The 27,029-nt window shown below is 47.0% G+C and overlaps 1 protein-coding gene and 1 pseudogene across 7 annotated transcripts in view; both read left to right on the forward strand.

Annotated features, from left to right (window-relative positions):
- The window catches only part of LOC144504323 (catenin alpha-2), a 1,369,240-nt gene that overhangs the window by 980,189 nt on the left and 362,022 nt on the right, over nucleotides 1-27,029 (forward strand). The window lies entirely within an intron of this gene.
- LOC144501875 (U2 spliceosomal RNA) lies at nucleotides 18,913-19,060 on the forward strand (annotated as a pseudogene).

Below are 27,029 nucleotides of genomic sequence, written 5' to 3' on the forward strand. Positions count from 1 at the left end.
CATGTTCTTCCCATGTCTGCATGGGTTTCCTCCAGGTGCTCTGGTTTCCTCCCACAGTCAAAGATGTGAGAGTGAGCTAAATTGCCCCTTAGTATCAGGGGGACTAGCTCGATTAAATGCATGGGGTTACGGGAATAAGGCCTGGGTGGGGTTGTGGTCGGTGCGGACTCGATGGAACAAATAGCCTCCTTCTGCACTATAGGGATTCTCTGATTCTTATCCGGGCGGCACGGTAGCACAGTGGTTAGCACTGCTGCTTCACAGCTCCAGGGACCTGGGTTCGATTCCCGGCTTGGGTCACTGTCTGTGTGGAGTTTGCACATTCTCCTCGTGTCTGCGTGGGTTTCCTCCGGGTGCTCCGGTTTCCTCCCACAGTCCAAAGATGTGCGGGTTAGGTTGATTGGCCATGCTAATATTGCCCCTTAGTGTCCTGAGATGTGTAGGTTAGAGGGATTAGTGGGTAAAATATGTAGGGATATGGGGGTGGGGCCTGGGTGGGATTGTGGTCGGTGCAGACTCGATGGGCCGAATGGCCTCTTTCTGTACTGTAGGGATTCTATGATTCTATGTATTCATCAGCATAATATTTCCTGGGTAAGTATCTGGGTAAATCCCAAAGTCTCTGATACTGAGGTCAACATTGGAGACATTCACAGAAAGTCGCAGGTAAGAGAAATCACCCCATTCGAAGTTTAAACCTTCTGGACATTTTGAGTGCATGTGTGCGAGCCAGAACCTCTGTGGGATCCTGATGTGCATCTCCCAGATCTCGACAATACGGATGGAGGCAGATTTGGAACCATGAAGGAATGGCAATTTTCTTCCAAGTCAAGACTGTGTGTGGCTTGGAGGGAGAATTGCAGCTGCTGCTTTTGTACTTCTAGATGCCAGAGGTCATGAGTTTGGAAGGTGCTGATAGAGAAACTTTGGTGAGTTGCTCCCATGCATCTTGTAATTGGTAAGTATTGCAGCCACTTTGCACTGCTGGTGGAAGAAGTGAATGTTTCTTGTGAGAATGCAAGCTGCCTTAACCCGGATGGCATCAAGCATCTTGAATGGTGTTGAAACTGCACTCATGCAAGTGGTGAGTATTTTGCCATCCTCCTGACTTGTGCCTTGTAGGTGATGGACAGGCTTTAGGGAGTCAGGGAGTGAGTTACTCACCACAGAATTTCCAGGACCCCAAAAGAGAAAACGCTGGAAAATCTCAGCAGGTCTGGCAGCATCTGTAAGGAGAGAAAAGAGCTGATGTTTCAAGTCCAGATGACCCTTTGTCAAAGCTGATGTTCCAGGATCTGACTTGCTCCATTTATGCAATAATTGTGTGGCTGGTCCATTTAAGTTTCTGATCAATAATACCCACCAGGATGTTGATGGTGTTGGATTTAATTATGATAATGCAGAGAAAAGAGACAAGCTCTCAAAGCTTTTTGTCTTGCACTCATTGGAACAGTGTGTAAGAAATTACCAACAGTAAAGGGGAACAACAATGTTTACTGAATGAGAAGAGAGAGTCAGCTCTGATTTGTGGAGGCATTACCATGGAGAATGCAGCATAGAACAGTTCACTGCCCAGCTTTGTTCAAATGCAAACCGGGCAAGTTTCCATCCTCTATACTGCAATCTCCATGCCAACACCACCAACAATCAGAATTCACTTGCCAACCAATCAGCTCTCCCTTCTTATGCAGTATAAATTGTTTCCCTTTACTGTTGGTAATTGCTTGTAAGCTGTCCTGATGAGTACAAGATGAAAAGCTTTGATAGAGTGTCTCTTTTATCAGGAACACTCAAATTCACCACTACCAAACAACTATATGGTATTCACTGAATCACGGAATTGTTACGGTGCACAAGGAGGCCATTTGGCCCATCGTGTCCGCACCGGCTCTCCAAACAGGCATCATTTAACCTGCCTTCCACCACATTTCCAGGCAGTGCATTCCAGACCCGAATCATTCATTGTGTGAAACTTTCTCCTCACGTCACAATTGCTTTTTATTCAAACCACTTTTAAAATCTGTGCCCTCTTATTCTTGATCCATTTATGAGTGGGAACAGTTTCTCCCTATCTACTCTGTCTAGTTCCCTCACGATTTGAAGATCTCTATCAAATGTCCTCTTAGCTTCCTTCTCTGGAAGGAGACAGTCCCAACCTCTTCAATCTATCCTCATAACCAAAGTTTTTCATCCCTGTTGAATGTCAAGGGGAGAAGGTTAGATTCTCTCTTGTTCAAGATGGTCATTGCTTGGCACTTGTGTGACATGAATGTTACTTGCCACTGATCAGCCTCAGCCTGCATGTTCTCCAGGGCATGCTACATGTGGGCATGGATGCTTCATTATCTGAGTAGTTATAAATAAAACTGACCATAATGCAAGCAACAGCCAACATCCTCACTTTGGCCTTATGATGGAGGGTAGGTCATTGATGAAGCAGCTGAAGATGGCTGAGTCTAGGACACTACCCTGAGGAATGATTACAATGGTGCCCTGGGCTGCGTTGATTGACCTCCAGTTAGTACGACCAACTTCCTTTGTGCTTGGTATGACTACAACCAGTGGAGAGTTTTGCCGCTGATTCCTATTGACTTCAATTTTCTTAGGGCCCCTTGCCAATACATTGGGCCAAATGCTGCTTTGGGATGTCAAAGGCAGTCACTCTCACCTCACCTTGAGTTCAGCTCTTTTGTACATACTTGGACTCAAGGCTGCAAAGAGATCTGAAGCCAAGTGATCTGGCAGAATCCAAACTGCGCATGAGTGAACCTGTTAATTGGTGAGTAATTGCTGTTTCTTGAACTGTCAGCAACACCTTCTCTCACTTTGCTGATTATTGAAAGGAGACGAGTGGTAATTGTCTGGAATGACTATGTCCTGCTTTTTGTGGGCAGACCATGCCTGGGCAGTTTTCCACATTCTCGACTGGATGCATTATTTTATCTGTACTGAATATCTTGGCTGGAGGTGCAGCTGGTGCTGGAGCATAAGCCTTCCACATTACAGCCAAGATGTTGTCAGGACCCATTGCCTTTGCTGTATTCAATGCCTTCAGCTGTTTCTTGATGTCACATCAAGTGTATTGAATTGGCTGAAGACTGCCTTTGGTGATGGTGGGGACCTCAGGCCCCAATGGGTCATCCGCTTGTCACTTAACGGCTGAAGAATATTGCAATTGTTTCAGGTTTCTCTTTGCTCTGACTTGCTGGGCTCTGCTTGATCGAGGATGGAGATGTTCACCAAGACAACTGCTGTCATTAATTGCCCACCAGGATTCACAACCGGATGCAGCAGGATTGCAAAGCTTTGGGCCGAAATATTACCACCATTCACGCCAGTGTGATTTTTCCTATCCCTCTGCAGTGAATGGAGATTTGGCTGGGTGCCAAATTCTCTGATCTCGCTGCAGTGGGAGCGTGGTGTGAACGACAGGTAAGATCATGCGCTTGACCTGATACTTTGGTACGAGGGATCACTTAGCCCTAACAACAGAAACTGCTTTCACAGTTTTGCGTGCATGTAGTCCTGTTTTTGCAGTTTCACCAGGTTTAGAAACATAGAAAACTACAGCACAAACAGGCCCTTCGGCCCACAAGTTGTGCCGAACACATCCCTACCTTCTAGACCTACCTATAACCCTCCATCCTATTAAGCTCCATGTACTCATCCAGGAGTCTCTTAAAAGACCCTATTGAGTTCGCCTCCACCACCACTGACGGCAGCCGATTCCACTTGCCCACCACCTCTGTGTGAAAAACTTACCCCAACATCTCCCCTGTACCTACCCCCCAGCACCTTAAACCTGTGTCCTCTCGTAGCAGACATTTCCACCCTGGGAAAAAGCCTCTGAGAGTCCACCCGACCTATGCCTCTCAACATCTTGATATCTCATTTTTAAGCGTGTCCGGAGCCTGGTCTTCTACGCTCCTTATTAGACTAAGGTTGTCCACCTTGACTTAACAATAATGGTAGAGTAAGGAATATACCAAGCCATGAGGTTATAAATCATCATCAGGTTTCGTCACCATCATTCTGATGAAAGGTCACAGATCTGGAACATTAACTCTGCTTCTCTCTCCACAGGCAGGGTGGCATGGCGGCACAGTGGTTAGCACTGGTGCCTCACAGTGCCAGGGGCCCAGGTTCAATTCCAGCCTCGGGTGACTATTTGGATTTTGCACATTCTCCCCGTGTTTGCGTGGGTTTCCTCTGGGGGCTCCGGATTCCTCCCACACTCCACAGATGTGCGGGTTCGGTTGATTGGCCATGGAAAATTGCCCCTTAATGTCAGGAGGTAAATACGTGGGGTTACGGGGATCGGACAGGACCTGGGTGGGATTGCTGTCGGTGCAGGCTCGATGGACCAAATGGCTTCCTTCTGCACTGTAGCTTCTATGATTCTAGATGTTAGTGGAACTACCGAGCATTTCCATCATTTTCTGAGTTTATTTCACATTTCTGGCATCTGCAGTATTTTGCCATTGCACGCAGTTATAGATTTCTCGGAATGCATTTCTGCTGCTGCTGAGGGCACTTCGTGGATTCCTAATTTTGAATTGCTCAATCTGTTCTGAATCTCTCCCATTTAGCACAGTGATAATGCCAACGCAATACAGTGGAAGCTGTCTCATTGTGAACATTTGACTTTGTCTCCACGCCGAGCAATATTGTCACGGTGGGGACCTCAGGCCCCAATGGGTCATCCGCTTGGCACTTAACGGCTGAAGAATATTGCAATTGTCTCAGGTTTCTCTTTGCTCTGACGTGCTGGCCTCTGCTTGATCGAGGATGGAGATGTTCACCAAGACAACTGCTGTCATTAGTTGCCCACCAGGATTCACAACCGGATGCAGCAGTATTGCAAAGCTGCAGTAGTGGTGCTATGAGTCACTCTTGATGATGGACATGGCGGTCCGACAGCCAGAGAACACTCTGTGCCTTTGCTATCCTCAGTGCTTCTTCCAAATTGTGCTCAAAATGAAGAGCATCAACACATCAGCTGAGACAGGGATGTAGGTGTTCACCAGCAGGAGCTTATCTCACCTATATTTGATTTGATACCATGAGATTTCCGGACAAATATGAGGTAATGCATTTTGGAAGGTTTAATACAGATGAGAAATATACAGTAAATGGCAGAACACTTAAGAATATTGATAGGTAAAGGGATCTGCGTGTACAGGTACACAGGTCACTGAAAGTGGCAACGCAAGTGGAGGAGGTAGTTGAGAAGGCATACAGCATGCTTGCCTTCATCGGCCGGGGCATTGAGTTTAAAAATTGGCAAGTCATGTTGCAGCTTTATAGAACCTTAGTTAGACCGCACTTGTAATATAGTGTTCAATTCTGGTCGCCACTACCAGAAGGATGTGGAGGCTTTGGAGAGGGTACAGAAAAGATTTACCAGGATGTTGCCTGGTATGGGGGGCATTAGCTATGAGGAGAGGTTGGAGAAACTTGGTTTGTTCTCACTGACACGACGGAGGTTGAGGGGAGACCTGATAGAAGTCTACTAGATTATGAGAGGCATGGACAGAGTGGATAGTCAGAAGCTTTTTCCCAGGGTGGAATAGTCAATTACTAGGGAGCATAGGTTTAAGGTGCGAGGGGCAAGGTTTAAAGGAGATGTACAAGGCAGATTTTTAACACAGGGGGTGGTGGTGCCTGGAACTCGCTGCCGGGGGAGGAAGTGGAAGCTGATATGACAGCGGCTTTTAAGGGGCACTTTGACAAATACATGAATTGGATGAGAATGGAGGTGTATGGTCCCCGGAAGGGTAGGGGGTTTTAGTTCAGTCAGGCAGCATGGTCGGTGCATGGTCGGAGGGCCTGTTCCTGTGCTGTAATTTTCTTTGTTCTTTGTTCACGGGGTCCAGACTCAAAATTGAAAACTCCCAAGCCCTCTGGCTCCTGAATGCACATTACTGTGTAGTAACAGCAGTGAAACAGAGAATCATTGCAGGACTTTCTCAGACTAGTGTCCTCGACCCAATCATCTTCAGCAACTTCATCAATGACCATTCCTCCATCATAAGGTCAGAAATGGGGATATTTGCTAGCCATTCGCAGATCCTCGGATACTAAAGTAGCGCATGCCCACATGCAGTAAGACCGAGACAACATTAAGTCTTGGGATAATAAGCAGCAAGTAACATTCATGCCCCACAAGTGCCGCACAATGACCATCTCCAACAAGAATCTATCCATCTCCCCTTGACATTCCGCACCATGACCACTGCTGGGTTCCCCACCATCAGCATCCTAAGGGTCAACATTGATCAGAACCTGTCTGGAACAGCCATATAAATACAGTGGTTGAAAGAACAGATCAGAAAGTGAGCATTCTCTGGCAAATAACTCACCTCCTGACTCCCCAAAGCCTGTCCACCATCTACAAGAATTTTGCAGCATCGACAACATTCAAGAAATACCATCAACACGACCCAGGACAAAGCCGCCCACCTGATTGGCACCTCATCCACCACCGTAGACATTCACTCCCTCTACCACTGATGCACAGTGGTAGCAGTGTGTACCATCTACAAAATGCACTGCAGTAGCCCCTCAGGGTCCCTTCAATAGCATATTTCAAACCCGCAACCTCTACCACCTAGAAGGACAAAGGCAGCATGTGCATTGGAACATCACCCAAGTTCTCCTCCAAGTTACTCACCATCCTGACTTGGAACTACATTACCATTCCTTTACTGTTACTGGGTTAAAGTCCTGGAATTCCCTCCCTAACAACAGTGTGAGAGTACCTACGCCCCATGGACTACAGAGGTCCAAGAAGGCGGCTCACCACCACCTCCTCAAGGCCAATTAGGGATGGGCTACAAATGCTGACCTTGGAAGTGATTCTCGCATGCCATGAACATATACCCAGTGATGGAGATGTCTGGGATCCTGCATGAAAGGTCTGGTTTACCTGAGTATGATGATGTAATGTTAATGGTTCAGTGTGGACAGCTCTCCCAAACTTATAAAAACCCCAGACGCATTTGAGGAGAATTATGCAGGGTCGACTGGGCTACTAAAGGTGCGTCTTTATAGTCTCCGAATCTGGTGTCTATATCAGGTGCTCTGCCCGGTTTCATTTTCATAAGAAAGTAAAATACTGTGGATGCTGGAAATCTGAAGTAAAAACAGAAAATGTTAGAAATACTCAGCAGACATGGCAGTGTCTGTGGAGAGAGAAAAAGAGTGAGTGGAATTTAATCAAGGTGACAGAGGTCTTGTTTGCCAGAGAGCCAACGAATAAGCAACAAGAAATCCCCATATTGCTCTCGTTGCTTTTTAGAATAAACACAAGGCAACTGTGCCCTCCCCACTCTCCCTACCCCCGCCCCCTCCCAACAGCCATACCCTCACCTACCCCCCCACCCACCCCAAACACCCCCTAAGGACCCCCACCCCACCCATTCCTGCTGCTATTGGCTGAATACCGGTAGCAGAGAGATGAGGACCTTAAGGGGGATGGGGCGCGATGGGGTGGCACAGTGGCACAGTGGTTAGCACTGTTGCTTCACAGCACCAGGGACCTGGGTTCGATTCCCAGCTTGGGACATTGTCTGTGTGGAATTTGCACGTTCTCCCCATGTTTGCATGGGTTTCCTCCAGACGCTCCGATTTCCTCCCACAGCCCGAAAGGCATGCTGGTTATGTGCATTGGCCATGCTAAATTCTCCTTCAATGTCCCCGAACAGGCACCGGAGTGTGGCGACTAGGGGATTTTCACAGTAACTTCATTGCAGTGTTAATGTAAACCTACTTGTGACTAAAAAATAAACTTTAAGTGGGCATTAATTGCTGCTTACAATGCTTACCACCCTGGTCTTAATGGGCACAGAGGCAGAAAGGTGTCAGGGTCTCCACTCTGCAGCCTGATTAAATGCCCCTCCACCTCCAAACCCTCCTCAGGCGAGGGCATCAAATTCCAACTGGTGTCACCATTTCAGATTGTGACCATTCATCGGAACCCGGATACTCCACAGAGAACAAAGAACAAAGAACAGGACAGCACAGGAACAGGCCCTTCGCCCTCCAAGCCTGCGCCGATCATGATGCCTGCCTGAACTAAAACCGTGTGCACTTACGGAGCCTGTATCCTTCCATTCCCATCCTATTCATGTATTCATCTAGTTGCCCTTTAAATGCCGCTCTCGTACCTGCTCCCACCACCTTCCCGGGCAGCGTGTCCCAGACATTCACCACCCTCTGTGTAAAAAACTTGCCTGGCACATCTCCTCTAAACTTTTCCCCACCCACCTTAAACCTATGTCCCCGAGTACTTGACTTTTCTACCCTAGGAAAGAGCATCTGACTATCCACTCTGTCCATGACACTCATCATCTTGTAAACAGAGACTGCACACTGGTTATTTCCAGCAACTTCTCTTCCTTGTTTAGTGCTTTACAATGTTTTTTTCTCTGCTGAGTGGCAGTTTCAGGGGGCGATCAACAACTTCCTTTGGAATTCGCCAGATTTACTTCGGGTAATCCTAATAGAAATATCTGTGCAAAACTGTCCAATTGGATGGAGGCATTTAATCTTTATTAACGGTATGCAAATCCAAGCGATCAACCCTCTCACTCTTGCAGAGCTAAATCATTACAGGGCAAGGCTGGATACACTCTCACAATGAATGGATTACAGAGCAATAATTAATAAATTAGCTGCTTTGTCTGCACACATCCTCATGATGTGATGTAAAAATAGTCCTGACCCAAATGCAGTAAATGATGAGATAGACTGGTTACATATTGATCACTGTCCAACCTGTGAACACTGCTCTGTCTCAGAGTTTTTTTGTGCAGGATAGGAGTATGGGTCCCTGCCTTATAAAGCCTGGACCAGGAGAAGGCCTTTTCTTGGAATATTGCATATCTACATGATAGATGTGCTCTCCAAATGGGGAGGGAGTCTGCAACTGGATCCGACTGCTCGACACAAACATCAAGTTTATTTATCAGTGTCACAAATAGGCTTACTTTAATACTGCAATGAAGTTACTGTGAAAATCCCTTAGTCACCACACTCCGGCGCCTGTTCAGGTACACTGAGGGAGAATTTAGCGTGGCCAATATTCCTAAGGGCAGCATGGTGGCATAGTGGTTAGCACTGTGTCTCACAGCGCCAGGGACCCTGGTTCAATTCCGGCCTCGGGTGACTGTGTGGAGTTTGCACGTGTGGGTTTCCTCCATGTGCTCCCGTTTCCTCTCACAGTCCAAAGATGTGCGGATTAGGGCGATTGGCCATGATAAGTTGCCCCTTAGTGTCAGGGGGATTATGACTGCAAATATGTGGGGTTTTGGGTTGGGACCTGGGTGGAATTATTGTCGGTGCAGGCTCGATGGGCCAAGTGGCCTCCTTCTGCACTGTAGATTCTATGATTTTATAACCAGCACATCTTTTGGACTGTGGGAGGAAACAGGCATTCGGAAGAAAACCACGCAGACACGGGGAGAACATGTAGACTCCGCACGGACAGTGACCCAAGCCGGGAATGAAACACAGGTCCCTGCATTGCCAGGCAGCAGCGCTAACCATTATGTAAATCAGTAGGTGGCAATCGGCACACTTTCCAATTAAGTCTGGAGTTAGGAATGGCTGCCCTCTCTCTCCCGCCCTGTTTGTGTGCTGTTTAGAACTCTTTGCTGAGGAAGGATGCGGGCACAAGATTAGTGATGGTCCCAGGCAGTGGAGGCACTCAGGTCAAAGCCCCCCTGTACATGGACGATGTCACCATCTTTAGCTCGGACCTGCTATTGGTGCACAGACAGATCAACATCTGCGGCCTGTTCAAACTGGCCTCGGACGTCACGGTAAATTAGTCTTTGAGAACTGGGACTGGACCGACCACTTGTCCCTTTCACTGTCAGGTCAGACAGCCTGACGGTGCTGAGGACATGGTTCGGAGGCACCAGTGCATGTCTTAGAAACTGGAAGGAGCAAGTAGGTATAATGAATAAAAACGGGGCATGTGGGAGTGGCGCTCTCTCTCCATTGCAGGTAAGAACCTGGTCATCAGGTGTGAGGCACTCTTGGTGTTGCTGTCCGTGGTGCAGGTCTGGCCCATTCCTCACTCCTGTGCTGTGGCAATCACCCAAGCCATTTTCCACTTCATCTAGGGGTTAAAAATGGATCGCATTCATAGGGACATGATGTACAAACCTCTAGGTAAAAGGGTGAAATACTTGCCCAACATCACCCTAATTCCAGTGGCCACCTTTGTAACCGGTTGCATCAAGCTAAGCATAGATCCTCGGTACGCAAACACAGGGGGCAGGGTTTTATGGCCTCTCTTGACCTGAGACCGGAAAATTCCCTCCCCCACGGTCAACAGACCTTCCCATTGTCCGTTCCTCACCCGCTGCGATTCCTGTGGCAGGCGGGATGGTAGAATTCCAGAGTGTCACTGCATGCTGAGGTTCTACTTGTTCCCAGTGTTGTGAAGGCTGGGGCTGGCCATGCTGCCGCGAAATGCTCCAAGTAGTTGGGCCGTGCTGTACCACTAGTCCACTGTGGAACAATCTATGCAGAGAAACACCTTTGACCACAAGTCCATCAGCCAGTGGTCTATACATAGTGCCCTCAGGGCCCTACAGGAAAAAGAGATGGTGGATCCTGGCGGATGGTTCCCTGAGCAGACTGTCAAAGCCATCGAACAAGCACCAAGACTTGGCTTGGCTGGTGGTGAGAAAGGCCCCTTGCATCCGATCCTTCCTCCATGCCCAGGGTCTCACCCCACCTGCACCTTGTCCTTGAGATGATGGTGGTGGGGAAAAGACGGTTGTCCACCTCCTGTGGAATGGGTCTTTGCAAACAAGATCTGGAGAGAGATGAGGTGGTTTTTGTTGCGGCTCATCCCAAGTAGCTCCATGATGCGGGACTCTGTGCTCTACGGGCTGTTCCTAAGGCCACACTCCGAGACAAACATCTGCTGTTGCTGTAGGATCATCAACTCAATGAAAGACGCTCTTTGGTCTGCCCGAAACTTGTTGGTCTTCCAGTGCAAGAAGTTGTCCCAACTGAGTGTTGTGGACTGGCACATTCCAAAGCCCAGGATTACATGCTGAGGGACGCACTAAAGCTTGGGCAGCTGCCACAGAGGACAATGGGGAAAGTCGCTGTCTAAGACCTTTCAGCCATAGTGAACTAAGGGGAGGGGAATTGTATAGAACCCCCTCGGCCTATATGACTCACATTGAATGTATACAGTGAATATCACCTGTATCACAATTATATGGAAGCAGTTCAGAAGGCAACTTGTTCTAGGTAGACAATTTAAATACCATTGTGCCATTCGTAATGACCGTTTAATGACCTGGGTAGCAGGGTGGCACAGTGGTTAGCACTGCTGCCTCACAGTGCCTGGGACCCAGGTTCAATTCCGGCCTCGGATCACTGTCTGTGTGGAGTTTGCACATTCTCCCCGTGTTTGCGTGGGTTCCCTCCGGGTGTTCTGGTTTCTTCCCACAGTCCAACGATGTGCGGGTTAGGCTGGTTGGCCATGCTAAATTGCCTCTTAGTGTCCTGGGATGTGTAGGTTAGAGGGATTAGCGGGGTAAATATGTGGGGTTCTGGGGATAAGGCCGGCATGGGATTGTTGTCGGTGCAGACCCAATGGGCCGAATGGCCTCCTTTAGCACTGTCGGGTTTCTATGATTTTGAAATGTCTGCAACATCTCTTTGACTGCACTGAAGAATCTCAGAACGCAACATGATCTATGTCATGAACCTGAATATTATTGCACTTCGTGTGATGGCCATTTTGAAATGTTTGTAATGTTCCTTCAGATATTTTATGAATAAAGTCTATTTTTGCAAAAGTTTTACAGCACAAACTCTGCCCCATTGCATCTGTGCATTGGCTGAGTAACTCTGAGAACGGATAAATTCATTTTTAAAAATCCTGACATGCCTGGCCTGTCGTAGGAACCTTTGATAGTTGATAAAAAGCAACATACAATGCCTTAAGGCAGGAGAGTGGGGAGGTTCTGCTGTTACATTTTGAGGCTCAGGCTGCTTATTTGCAGTTGTGTTCCTTCAACCATTTTTCAGCCTTTGAACCACAGTGGCAGCCTCGGCTGTCAATGATTTACTGAGATAACAGAGTCTCATCCATCAGTACAATAGAGAGCATATTGTCTCTTCAGAAAACGGTGCCTGCCTCTCACCTGATATAAATATGGTGCAGTGCCTGGGTGGGAGCTAGCAACTATCCTCACAGCCTTTTAGTTTTGCACTTGGTATCCAAGAAGCCCACTAATTCAGACAACACACTAGAAGTTAAAAGTAGCATGGGCCACAAAGGTAGATAAATGACACTGAAATACTCCTCTCCCCTTTATTGTGGACTTCTCCCTGTCTTACTGTTTTTTACCTTTCATCCTTTGTCTCTTTTTTGCCTGTTCAGAATCATAGAATCCCTACAGTGCAGAAGGAGGCCATTCGGCCCATCGAGTCTGCACCGACAACAATCCCACCCAGCCCCTATTCCCATAACCTGCATTATCCTGCTAATCCCCCTGACACAAAGGGGCAATTTAGCATCGCCAATCCACCCAACCTGCACATCTTTGGAGTGTAGGAGGAAATTGGAGCACCTGGAGGAAACCCACGCAGACACGGGGAGAATGTGCAAACTCCACACAGACAGTGACCTAAGGTCGGAATCGAACCCGGGTCCCTGGCGCTGTGAGGCAGCAGTGCGAACCTTCTTCACCTTCACACAGCTTCCTGAGTTTCCTTTGTCCGACGGAACGAAAACTCACCCAGCTTTAATAATGACGGTAAAGAATTTTCACCAGCCCGACAGGTCCTATTTTTATGGCGTTCTTGAGGTTTCGCAGCACACATAAAATTCTAGGATTTATTGAGACATTTAATGCATGTGGAAATTGTGTCCCAGAAATTCATTAGCGTTAGTCAGCCGATGCAAACCATTGATTCTTTCACTGGAGCAGGTAAGCCCAAGAGGCACCATATATTAGGTCTTAAGCCTATTTAAAGGAGGCCATGCAGTGGGCTGCAGTTGCTTGCTGGGCTTTGCCAGGAGGTTTCTTGGCAAAGATGATTTCAGTTTTAGCACTGGGCCCTGAGTGACGTTACTCTGAGAGAGGGATAAAGATCGGACAGACCTTATAGGCAACTGGAAGAGCTGATGAAGGGAGGCGTGACCGGGGATGGGAGGAGGTGATCGGGAGGGAGCTGGTAACCGAAAGAGATGAAGGTGGGGGCAAATGTTCAGGTTAAAAGGTGGCAAATCAGGAGTGGGTCAACTAGGAGCCAGTGATGGTCTTCTTGGGCACTACAAGGTGGAGCACCCCTTCGCCTCCTGGCACCATGCACCCGTGAGTATTTTCATTCATAGAATTATAGCATTCCGACTGTGCAGAAAGAGGTGATTCGGCCCATCAAGCCTGCACTGACAATAATCCCACCTAGGCCCGATTCCCGTAAACCTATGTATTTACCCTGCGAATCCCCCTGACACAAAGGGGCAATTTAGCATGTCCAATCCACCTGACCTGCACATCTTTGGAGTGTAGGAGGAAATTGCAGCACCTGGAGGAAACCCACGCAGACACGGGGAGAATGTGCAAACTCCACACAGACAATCACCCAAGGCCAGAATTGAACTCTGGTCCCTGGCACTGTGAGGCAGCAGTGCGAACCACTGTGCCACCATGCCATCCATATTATTATTAGCATATATTTTTTATAACAGCCATCCAGTGGACTCTTTAAGGTCTGCTAATTAAGCTGCATGTTGACCACATTTTCCTGGAAGCTACCAGTGAGGTGTTCAGGGCAAACCAAGTTAGCATCGGGGCCTTAAACAGGAATTAGGCCTCTGATTCGCTTTCACAAAAGCCTGAATGCTTGTGTCCTACACTAGTCATTGGTACCTTTTTTCCTGCCTTTGCCAGTGGGAGCGTGAACATCCCTCTGTCACTTTGGATATTCAAGTATCCATTTTGTGCCTTTTTGGGCCGAATGGAGGCACAGTGGTTAGCACTGCTGCCTCACAACGCCAGGGAATCGGGTTCGATTCCCAGATTGGGTCACTGTCTGTGTGGAGTTTGCACATTCTCCCTGTGCCTGCATGGGTTTCCTCCGAGTGCTCCGGTTTCCTCCCACAATCCAAAGATGTGTGGGTTAAGTTGATTGGCAGGCACTGCACTATAGGGATTCTATGATTCTAAACATCAGATTGCTAAAACCTGATATGAGCATGATACCTCAGAGAATCAGACATGTTGGAAAGGCTACATTTATTGCTCATCCCTATTGGCTTTGGCAAGGAAGTGGTGAGCTTTTAACAATTGCTTCTGTACAGAGTGGATTGCTAGAGCACTTGAAATGGCATTGAGAGTCAACCACATACTGTAGAACTCCAGGTTTGCTTCCTGTATGTCAGTTAAGATCCAATTGTTTCCACAGCATTCTGGCTGCTTTCATGTTCATTTTTCTTTCTTACGTCTGCCCTGAAAATAGCAAAATCATTGAATTCAATACTCTACCTTGTCTTGGTGCCACTCTTACTCGTAAGGCGGAATTTTACCAGTGATAGAGTGGGAAGCCCATTAAAACAGTGGGGGGAGAAAATTGGAACAGATTCCCAACGTCTTCCCCTCCACTGGCATTGCCCCTTCATCACTCACCTGATGAAGGGGCAACTCTCTGAAAGCTCGTGCTACCAAATAAACCTGTTGGACTTTAAACTGGTGTTGTGAGACCACTTACTCTGCTGGCTAGCTTTCCCAGGGGCGGTTGGGTTATGGTATCGAGACTGTGCCCACTGGCACTGGGCAGGCAAGCAGGACAATTGCTCACAATTTTACATATTTCGATGGAGTGCACGGGTTTCACAGAGTGTCAGCGAATCGTTTGCACAAAGGAGGTGAACACAGTGGCAGCTGAGCGGTAGCTGAAACGCATTTATTTCTGTGTACAGAAGCAGGCTGCCTCAGCTGAGTGAGTCGAAGGCTGGGACATTGAGAGGGAATGGAGAGCGATGGCAGGCCACATGGTGGAGAGCTGTTAGTGGACGGGTGTCTCCCAGGTCCCTTGCAGCATATTGCAACCAATGCAAACTAGGGGTCAGAGCCACGGTGCCGTGAAGTCTCCAGAGTTAGTTTAGTGTTCTGCCTTCAGAGTCTGGTTTCTCCAGTGTGGACAAGGAGGAGGAAGACCCAAAGGAGCAAGAAGGCAATCAAATGTTGGATAAAAGCAATACCCGCCTCAAAGGTAATGTAGACATAGGCTTAACTTTGGCAATATTGGAGAATCAGTGTCCCTGGAGACTGTGGCTGATTGGAGAGGTAGCTTCTGACGTCTGTGGAATGCAGGAGGAGGCATTGAGGCTACGGCATGTGGTGGCCACTCATTCCCTGTGGTACTGAAGGTGATCAAGGCGCTTGATGCGTGATTATTTCACTCGGGAGGCTGGATCGTACCCGGGAAATAAAGGCTTTTATTAGCAACAAGAATAGAGCATACTGCTTAACAATACAATCCCAGACTAAAGGGTCGCTAGGAAGTGCAGTGACCTTTATACTCCTATAGGAAGGCGGAGCCAACCGGAGTGTACCACAGAACAATACCAACAGGTGGAACACCCCAACCCTAACCCCAACAGTAACAAGAGTAACATATGTACAAGTACCCATAGTAATAACCATCTATGGTTCAGTACCCATAGTGGTAACCATCTATGGTTCACCACAGCGCTCAATCTTTTTTGCATCAGGGTCATTCCAGGGATCATCTGAAGATACCTGTGTGGTCTCTCGGTGAGCACTCCATGACTGCAACAAGCTGGTGACCAGTGCCGCATTCCAGAGGACATCGTACCGAGACGTTCAGTCAGGCTGGAAGACCATCAGATCCAGGGCTGTGGCAGATAAGGAAGAACCTTTTAATGCAGTGAGCAGTAATGATCTACAACTTGCTGCCCACAAGGGTGGCGGAAGCCGAGACATTTAGTGACGCTGAAATAGGCACTCGAGGGAAGTAAACTTGCAGGGCTTTGAGAAAAGAGCAGGGGGATAGTTTGGATTACTCTACAGTGAGCTGGCATGGACTCGACAGGCCAAACGGCCTCCTTCTGTGCCGTAATAACCCTGTGACTCTGTGAAAGTAGCAGAAAAAAATGACGTTCCTCCATCTGTAAATTCACGCAAAGCACAGGGGTTGGTAAATCAGCTTCCTTCAAATCCCACTTTTCAAGCTGCACAGGAAGACTCAATTCCCAGAACACTGGACGACCCGGAGAGTTAGTCCAGAAGTTGATAGGAAAGCTGCAAACAGAGTAGCAGTAGGGAACACCGTGCACATGCTTCAAAAATAAGCAATATTTGGTAGTATTTGAGCTTTTCTCAGGATCTTATGGTCATATGGGATTAAGCCAATTCAATCTAATTTTCTTTCTGGTTTATGGTGTTATTTAAACCCATTTAAGTGTTACTGCTTGTCACTGTCATGTACTCACTCCATGTGATCATCTGAAACAGCCAGCTGATCGTTCTGGAGCTTTCAGTAACCATCTAATCAGAATAAGTTGTATAATTAAGTAAAAAAAACACACGCTGTTCACAATTTCAGTATTCCTGAAGGAGGTTTTTTTTACTCCGATCACGTTCTGTTTTGCCCGATTTCAAAGTACTTTCTCTTATGATTGCTCCATCATTAAAGAAGATTGGCTATCACTTATCTATCAAATGTATCATGCCACACTATAGTCCTTTTGCATATATCAGACTGTTAGGAAACAAAAGCCCCATTGATCTGCTGTTCACGTACCTCGTTTCAAAGGCGAATAGGGTTAGTTTGTCACCTATTCTCTTGATTGCTATGGGCAGTCTTGGACCCTGCCTTAGTGAACCAAATTTGTTACCGTCAAAAAGACGAAGTGGGACTTTCTTTCTCTCCAAGTCTCAGACACAGAGCTGGATTGTATGCCTTGCCCACTGGGTGTGTTTTCAGCATGGGGTAGGGTGTTGGGGGGGCATGTAAAATACAAGGGGCATAAAGTCCACCACTATCCCTCCCACCGTCCGGCTGTGCCCCATAAGTAGGCGGGCAAGTGCCAGAATTAGGAGCCAGCCCGCCAATTGTAAATAAATAATTAAAGGTCAATTGAGCAGGTTACCAAGTCAATTGACCCGGAAACGTTGCCCACACCGTAAAACGGTTGGTGTGGGCAAGCGAGCAGGAGTTTGCAGGCCTTTTGAGCAAACTTCTTCAAAAGCAGGAATCAAAGGAGGGGGTACATCCTTTCGGGTTACCCTGTGCCTATTGGGGGCAGGTTTCCCTCCCAAGATCTTACCCCAGACTCCAAATGCACAGTAGAATATGGTTTCATGTCAGGATGGCTTGAAGGGGGACTTGCAAGTGATGGTGTTCCCATGCATCTGCAGCCATTGTCCTTCTAGGTTGATAGCGAAGAAGGGTATCAAAAATTACAGGGGGATCTTGATCAGTTTAGGGAAGTGGGCCAAGGATTGGCAAATGAATTTCAATACAGATAAGTGTGAGGTGTTGCATTTTGTAAAGTCAAACCAGGGTGAGACTTATACAGTGAATGGTAGGGCCCCGGGCAGTGTTGAGGAACAGAGGGACCTCGGAGTACAGGTACATCGTTCGTTGAAAGCAGCGTCACAGGTAGACAGAGTTAGCACACTGGCCTTCATCAGTCCGGGCATTGAGTACAGGGGTTTTGTTACAGTTGTATAAGTCATTGGTGAGGCTGCACATGGAATATTGTGTACAATTTTGGTCACCCTGTTATCGGAAAGACATTGATAAACTGGAAAGAGTGCAGAGGAGATTTACGAGAATGTTGCCATGACTGGTGGGCCTAAGTTATAGGGAGCGGTTGACCAGGCTAAGGGGTCTGAGGGGTGATCTTATTGAGGTGTATAAAATCATGAGGGGCATGGATAGGGTAGGGGAAATGAAAACTAGAGGGCATAGGTTTAAGGTGAGAAAAGAAAGATTTTACAGGGATCTGAGGGTCAACGTCTTCACACAGAGGGTGGTGTGTATATGGAATGAGCTGCCAGAGAAAGTGGTTGAGGCAGGTTTAGTAGCAGCATTTAAAAAGCATTTGGATAAATACATGGATGGAAAAGGATCAGAGAGACATGGACCAAATGCGGCTAACTGGGAGGGCACCATGGTCGGCATGGCCCAGTTGGGCCGAATGACCTGTTTCCGTGCTGCATTGCTCTATGACTCTATGTGCGGGATTCTACGGCCTCACTCATCCCAAAACCGTAAAATTCCGCCCGACGTCAACGGACCTTCCCATGGTCCGCCCCTCGGCCGCTCTGATTCCCGTGGTGGACGGGATGCTAACATTCCGCCCCATGACTCTGACTCTATGACGTGGGTTTGGAAGGTGCTGTTGAAGGAGCCTTGGCGAGTTCCTGCAGTGCACCTTGTGGATGGGACCCCCTGCTGCTAGTGCATGTGGAGGGATTGAATGCTGAAGATGGTGGTTGGGGTGCAATCAAGCAGGCTGTTTTGTCCTGGATGGTGTCAATTTCCTTGAGCATTGTTGGAATTGCACTCATCCAAGTGAGTATTGCATCACACTGCTGACTGTGCCTTGTTGCTGGTGGACAGACTTTGGGAGTCAGGAGGTGAGTTACTCTCCACAGAATCCCCAGCCTCTGACATGCTCTTGTGTTACAATATTGCGTACCGGGCAGAGGCTAGCGGCCTCTAGCTGTTACGTAGAGTTAGGTAAGTTTTGCACTTTGAAACACTTCAATTTACAACAGGAACTAAAGGTACAGTGAGTAGTAGAAAAGAAACTATTGTTCACACAAAACTGTGCAAATAGGTAAGTTACTTAGGGTAGTGTAATGTTCAGTTTAAGCACACTGCTTGTAAGGAGATATCGCTTCTCGGCCTTGTGGCTAAGATCAAGTGTAGTATCTGTTCTTATCAGATCAAGTGTAGTTTTGGCATCCTGCACTTGGTTGAAGTCATGAGGTTACACTGAGGCTTCATTTGAAGCAATTTTTAAAAGTGGCATCGAGGCCTTTTGGCTAAGACGCAAATGAGATCAAGCCTTGGAGGAGGTGCAATGCCTGCTCCAATCAGCTTAGATCATGTAGATCAAGCCTAAGTCAGGAAGTGGGATGCCTGTCTTGTCAGCTTGGATTGGGAATGTCTCACTTGCTGAAACTTTGAATTGGACTTTGATTGGATTGAATTGGATATAAACGAAAAAAAAAGTTCCTTTATCGCACAAGCATCAAAACTGTATAAACTGTCAAGGGAAAGCGTAACTCCAAGAACAAGCTATTCACGGCCAACGCTCCAGACTTTTGCCTCAGCTTCTTAGCACCGTGCTCAGCAGGCATGCTTCGACATCCCCTGCTGCCCAGCTCCTGGCTGTGCCCCTGCTCCCTTCTCGCCGTGAGGCAATCTCAGACAATCTGACCAGGTGCTAGTTCCCCTTCCTGGCTCTTGAGTCAACCTTAAGGGCTTCCAGCTGTGTTGAATTCCTGCCACAACATCCTTCACAAGTCCTGCCTATGTGCTGGCAGTTTTCTCCCTCACATCTGTCTCTGCCCATTAGCTTTTCAAAGGCACTGCTCACTGTCCCACAGCAGTCGACCAGTTCCCCTGCTCGGTGCTCTCTCCCCCACCATCACCCCCTGCTGCCCGAGGCTCCACTATAGTATCCTGAGCAACAAGTGATTTATTTAAACATTCTTTTTTTTCCCCCCATGCCTTTCAGCACACGAGACAACTTATTTCTCCCGCTGTTTGGCATCCCACTGATCAAGCTCTGGATTGTACCTACAACTTTGTTCCTTTTTTTATAAGTGGAGCGATTTTGAGCCGACTCTCAAACCAAGCAATCTGGAGAATCAGCTCGTTACTGTTACGATGCGGAAGTTGGACCCCAGAGAGGAATATCTCACCTCGTAATCTGTTCAAAGTGTGCGGGAAGGTGTGAACTGTTCTTCGGTACCGTTTAGTGGTTAACTAACAGAAATACCTTTCACTCGCTTTCAAATGAACATTTTACAATTTATTTATTGAACTAACAGGGAGCTTTAACGAAACAAGTAACATTCTGAATAAAATAAGATTCTTCTGGAATGCTGTTCAAATAAATACAATGCCCATTGATTAACAGGAAAGTAATAATCAAATTTAGTCACTCGCAAAAAAATATACAACCAGGTTTGTATGTTTTCAGAACATTCTGGAATTTCTCGATTGATTTTTCTGTCTATAAATTCTTTCTGATTTGGTACCTTTCACTGATTAGATGCTGCGTCCTCTTAAGACATATATAAAGCTGGCAGAGTTGAGAGCTGAGAACTCTTAGCCCTTGGCAACTGGCATTTGTTCTCTCACTGTCAAGGCTTGAGAGGTGGCAGTTGCTATCTCCTGTTTCTCTCCCTTGCACTCTCTTTTATACCTGTGATGACCTATCAATTTTCCTACAATAGGATTGGTCTGATTTTGTCAACAACATTGCATTCAAATCTTATAGGTTCTTGGTAGCTGAGTGCCTGTTTTAAATTGATTGGGCAAAATTCAAACAAAAACAGGTTGTCTTGTCGAGACTACTGCTTGACTTTTAATACAAATGTTTCAGCTTGGACTTTTGGATGCACTTTGCATTTTAGCTCTGAAACAAAACACCAGCTTTTAAAGGGACCACAGAGTGTTTTTTTGCCCTCTCACATTTTTACAATTTTTTTACATCTTCACCAACATCAAATTCCAACATCACAAACTCAACTTTGCAACATTACAATGGAGTGGGGGGGTGGGTGGGGGGGAGGTGGGGGGTGGGGGGGGGGGGGGGGGGCGGTCGGTGGCATTTGTGAGGGAGGGAATGGATGCCAATTCACATGGTATTCAAACATTGGAATTCTCACCTCCAGTCATCTGAGCTGAGGTTCAAAACCTTACTTTTCTGATTCAGAAGGGGCCAATCTTACAACAGAGCCAAGAGTCACTCCCAAAGGCCCATTAGGCAATTGATTAATTGGCTGATAATTGGATCAGGGAATTTTGGATAATTATAGAGTCACAGTGCAATTTGCACTAATCTGAAACTTAAAGGATTTTTGTAGTGTTGCTGAAAAAGACCATAATTAAGGCAGTGTGTGTATTATGAGGTGTCACGGAATTATTCTCATAAGTATAATAACTCCAGGAGTCGGCTGGAAAAGAACAGTGCTTTATTGCACGAAATAAAGTAAAGCAAAACCACAAGCCTGTGGTGAACAAACAGGTCCCAACTGGGACAGTGCAATAATGGACCCACTCAGGGGCCTGCTTTATACGGGGCTTGGTATTTGAGTTCCACCTGGTGAGTTAATTACCAATCCCCAGGGAGCTCGTACTCAATGGGTCCGACAAGGAGGTCCATCAGTGATTTGCCACACAAGTTTTTTTTATTCATTCGTGGGACATGGGCGTCGCTGGCTTGCCAGCATTTATTGTCCATCCCTGGCTGCCCGAGGGCACTTGAGAGCCAACCACATTGCTGTGGCTCTGGAGTGACATGTAGACCAAACCAGGCAAGAATGGCAGATTTCCTTACCTAAAAGACATTAGAGTCCTGGAGGTTATCACAATAAGATGATTCATTTTTCTGTCTGATTTTCTCCCACTGTCCAGTAAGTAATTCTGGGTGGATGAATGAATTAAAATGGACCAGTGTGTCTTAATTCCTAACCCAAAGGAATGTAAAATCGTTGTCTCCAATGCACCCCTCCCTGATCAGCTCAATGCATTCTCTGCACATTTTGAGCAAGAGGTCAGTGAGAGCACACCCTCCACCCTTGAAGCTTCGGATGAACCTATAGCTGAGGTCACCATTGCAGATGTAGGAGCAGCCTTCTCGAAGGTCAACCCACAGAAAACGACTGGCCCAGATGGAAAGGGTGCAGAGGAGATTTACTGGGATGTTGCCTGGTATGGTGGGAAGGTCTTATGAGGAAAGGCTGAGAGACTTGAGGCTGTTTTCGTTAGAGAAGAAGGTTAAGAGGTGACTTAATAGAGGCATACTTGATGATCAGAGGATTAGATAGGGCGGATAGTGAGAGCTTTTTTCCTCGGATGGTGATAGCTAGCACGAGGGGGACATGGCTTTAAATTGAGAGGTGATAGATATAGGACAGATGTCAGAGGCAGGTTCTTTACTCAGAGAGTAGTAAGGGCGTGGAATGCCCTGCCTGCAGCAGTAGTGGACTCGCCAACATTAAGGGCATTTAAATGGTCATTGGATAAACATATGGATGATATTGGAATAGTGTAGGTGAGATGAGCTTTAGATTGGTTTCACTGGTCGGCGCAACATCGAGGGCCGAAGGGCCTGTACTGCGCTGTAATGTTCCATGTTCTATGTTCTAAAACGCCCGTATGATACCCATGCCATACAGCAGTCAGAAGCAAGAACTCAGCATGGGTTCCTTTTCCTTCCTCTCACTTAAAGAAAAATCTGCAATTGAACTCATTCTGATCTTCGCCTCCAACTTTTCTATACCTCACAAGGAAGAAATCCCACCCCCCACCCTCCACCTCCTAGCTCACTCCTGCCCAGCCCTACAAAGTTGTTTTTTTTCAATGAATTACCTCGAGAAAATGGCTAAAGATATACCCCAAAGATACTCCAATGATACAATCTACTCCTACTGGGTGGATTGACATTCTGGACAGGCTCCAGGCTGCACTGACGGAATCAAACGCCTTTCATTTGAGAAAGTAAAATTAAACTTATTATCTTTGACAAGTTTCAAATTTATTGAGAGACAATTGTTGAATAAACTGCAATATTTTAAAGTTAATGTATTAGTCACAAGTAAGGCTTACATTAACACTGTAATGAAGTCACTGTGAAAATCCCCTAATCGCCACACTCCGGTGCCTGTTCGGGCCAATGCACTTGATCAGCATGTCTTTCAGACAGTAGAAGGAAACCGGAGCACTTGGAGGAAACCCACGCAGACATGGAGAGAACGTACAAACTCCACACAGGCAGTGACCCAAACCGGGAATCGAACCCGGGTCCCTAGTGGTGTGAGGCAGCAGTGCTAACCACTGTGCCACCATGCTGTCCAAATTCTCCATGAGAATTTCATTGTTTTGATTTTCTTTGTGTCTGATTTTAATTGTTTATCCTTTTAAATGTTCATATTGTCCTTTATCAGTACATTGAAGTGTTATAAAAGCTAAGCAGTAGAATGTGTTGGTCATATACACCCTTTCAAACCTCATAGAGTCATAGAAGTATACAGCATGGAAACAGGCCCTTCAGCCCAACTTGTCCATGCTGCCCTAGGCTAGTCCCAATTGCCCGCATTTGGCCCATATCCCTCTATACCCATCTTACCCATGAAACTGTCTAAATGCTGTTTAAAAGACAAAATTGTACCCGCCTCTACTACTACCTCGGGCAGCTTGTTCCAGACACTCATCGCCCTCTGTGTGAAAAGATTTGCGCCTCTGGACCCTTTTGTATCTCTCCCCTCTCACCTTAAACCTATGCCCTCTAGTTTTAGACTCCCCTACCTTTGGGAAAAGATGTTGACTATCGAGGTGAGCTATGCTCATCATTATTTTATAGACCTCTACAAGATCACCCCTCAGCCTTCTACGCTCCAGGGAAGAGTCCCAGTCTATCCAGCCTCTCCTTATAACTCAAACCATCAAGCCCCGGTAGCATCCGAGTAAATCTTTTCTGCACTCTTTCTAGTTTAATAATATCCTTTCTATAATAGGGTGACCAGAATTGCACACAGTATTCCAAGTGTGGCCTCACCAATGTCCTGTACAACTCATGGACCAAAACTTCTGAGGAGTGGCAATCACAGTTGTATTGCCACTCCACTCCTTTTCACTGACCTCATTTGGGAACGGTGCATTTTGCACCTGGCCTTCCATTCAGTGTATTTATTTATTTAATTTATTAGTGTCACAAGTAGTCTTACATTCACACTGCAATGAAGTTACTGTGGAAAATCCCTAAGTCGCCACACTCCGGCGTCTGTTCGGATACACTGAGGGAGAACTTAGCATGGCCAATGCACCTAACCAGCACGTCTTTTGGACTGTGGGAGGAAACCAGAGCACCCGGAGGAAACCCACGTAGACACGGAGAGTGTAAAAACTCTGCACAGACAGTGACTCAAGCCAAGAATCGAACCCGGGTCCCTGGCACTGAGGCAGCAATGCGAACCATTGTGCCACTGTGCTGACTTAGGCCTGCTGAGGAATATGCAGCACAGCAGGTTCCTGCGACTTGCCTATGCAGCGCAGTGGTATCAGGGGAAGTGAAGGCCGCAGCCATAGAACAGGCAATTTGAAAGATCCCCAGCCACTTTAAGAGAGCATGGAGAAGATAAGTGTGTGAGGTAAGTTGCGGATGATGGGAGGTAGGATGGGTCAGGCGGGGACCAGGAGGAGTGTGGGGGTATGTGTCAGATGGGTCAGGGCCATTAGAATATCTAGGGAGTTTAGTCAGGGAGTGGGGATGGTAGTCAAGGGGATACGGAAGGTAGTCAGGGAGTAGCCAGGTGTGGGAAAGGTTTGAGAATGGTAGTCAGGGGGTAGGGGAGGATAGTTGAGGAAGTTGTAGCCAATTGCAGGGGAATGGGGATGGTCGTCAGGGGTTTAGGGATTAGCTAGGAGATAGTCTGGGGTTGAAGGGTAGTTGTGGGGGGGTGATGGTGAGGGAGGGGTCTTTGGGGCTTGTGGGTGTAGTTCGGAAGTCTATTGTGTTATTGGACAATGGGTAGGGGGAATGTTAGTACCACAGCTAGCCTGAAATTAGAAGTGGTTTTAATCCTTCTAACTTTTTCTGTTATTCAAAGAGAACTGAGATCATCCAAAGTCTCTGATTTAGATTGGAATATCAGATGGTTCCTATGTCTGGTAATAACTGCCCATCAAAAATTTAAACCTCCTGGGTAATTCCCATGCAGTCTTTGCCTGCCGCATCTTTTGGGGACCACACCCCGACCTACCCCCCTCAGGGAATGGAAGTTCTGGGCCTACAGTTGAACTTGTATTTGCACTCCATTTTCCAACCCTATCCCCCATCCCTTGATTCCCTTAATGTCCAAAAATCTAGCAATCTCATCCTTGAATACACTCAACAATGGGACATTCACAATCTTCTACTATAGAGAATTCCAAACACTCACGAACCCCCTGCAATCTTCAGAGGCCTTGACCACCTCTGGATCTTTCCAATCATAAGACCATAAGACATAAGAGCTGAATTAGGCCACTCAGCCCATCAAGTCTGCTCCGCCATTCAATCATGGCTGATATTTTTCTCATCCCCATTCTCCTGCCTTTTCCCCATAATCCCTGATCCCCTTATTAATCAAGAACCTATCTATCCCTGTCTAAAAGACACACAATGACCTGGCCGCCACAGCCTCCTGCGGCAAAGAGTTCCACAGAGTTACCACTCTCTGGCTGAAGAAATTCCTTCTCATCTCTGTTTTAAGGAATCATCCCTTTAGCCTGAGGCTGGGCCCTCTGGTTCTAGTTTTTCCTACTCGTGGAAACATCCTCTCCGCGTCCACTTTGATGGTGGTAGTCATCTGCTGATGACATCTGAAGGATCTTGCAATCTGCAGCCTCGGTCACCAGTGCCATGTGCCAAGGTTTCCAACTCTGTCAACTTTGAAATGGGTGAGGCAAGTCAAACTCAGAGGACTATTGGCTTTGCTTCCTCATGTGCCATTGGTGCCTGCAGATGCACACCTGCCTGCCAACATAGCCTGCAACAGCCTTATGCAGGCACGCGCCACTTGAAAATTGTGCTTGCAGCATTGCAAGCTTCCCATCAAGAACCCTGTGCATTCCCAGTAAAAACATTCCCCACCTATGCTTGTGAGGGCCAGGACAGGACACAGTATATGGGCAAGCGCTGAGGTTTAGACATAAATTAGCACTGAACATCCTCCCTGCATCTACCCTGTCTCGTCCTGTTAGAATTTTATAGGTTTCTGAGATGCTCTCCCCATAATCCTAAACTCCATTAAATATAAAATCTCTACGTGGCAGAAAGAGGCCATTCAGCCCATCAAGTCTGCACTGACCACAATCCCACACACGCCCTATCCCCATAACCCCATGTACTTACCTTACTATTATCCCTGACACTATCGAGCAATTTATCATGGTCAATCAACCTCACCTGCACATCTTTGGACTGTGGGAGGAAACTGGAGCACCCGGAGGAAACTCACACAGACACAAGGAGAACGTACAAATTCCACACAAACAGTCACTCAAGGCCGGATTTGAACCATGCTACCCTTAACCTTAACCGACACAATCTCTCCTAATACATCATTCCCATCATCCCATGAATCAGTCCAGTCAACCTTCTCTGCGCTCCCTCCATAGCATGAATATCCTTCTTCAGATAAAGAAACCAAAATGGCACACAATATCCACTGACCCTGTCTACATTCCCGCTGCCTCGGTAAAGCAGCCAGCATAATTAAGGACCGAACGCACCCCGGACATTCTCTCTTCTACCTTCTTCCATTGGGAAAAAGATACAAAAGTCTGAGGTCACGTACCAACCGACTCAAGAATAGCTTCTCCCTTGCTGCCATCAGACTTTTGAATGGACTTACCTTGCATTAAGTTGATCTTTCTCTGCATCCTAGCTACAACTGTGACACTACAGTCTGCACTCTCTCCCTTCCTTCTCCATAAACGGTATGCTTTGTCTGTATAGCGTGCAAGAAACAATACTTTATACTGTATGCTAAAATTTATTTATTAGTCACAAATGGACTTACATTCACACTGCAATGAAGTTACTGTGAAAATCTCCTAGTCGCCACACTCTGGCACCTGTTCGGGTACACTGAGGGAGAATTTAGCGTGGCCAATGCACCTAACCAGCACATCTTTTGGACTATGGGAGGAAACCGGAGCACCCGGAGGAAACCCACGCAGAAACAGGGAAAATGTGCAAAATCCACACAGACAGTGACCCAAGCCGGGAA

The sequence above is a fragment of the Mustelus asterias genome, chromosome 1, assembly GCF_964213995.1.
Source record: "Mustelus asterias chromosome 1, sMusAst1.hap1.1, whole genome shotgun sequence".
Classification (NCBI taxonomy): Eukaryota; Metazoa; Chordata; class Chondrichthyes; order Carcharhiniformes; family Triakidae; genus Mustelus; species Mustelus asterias.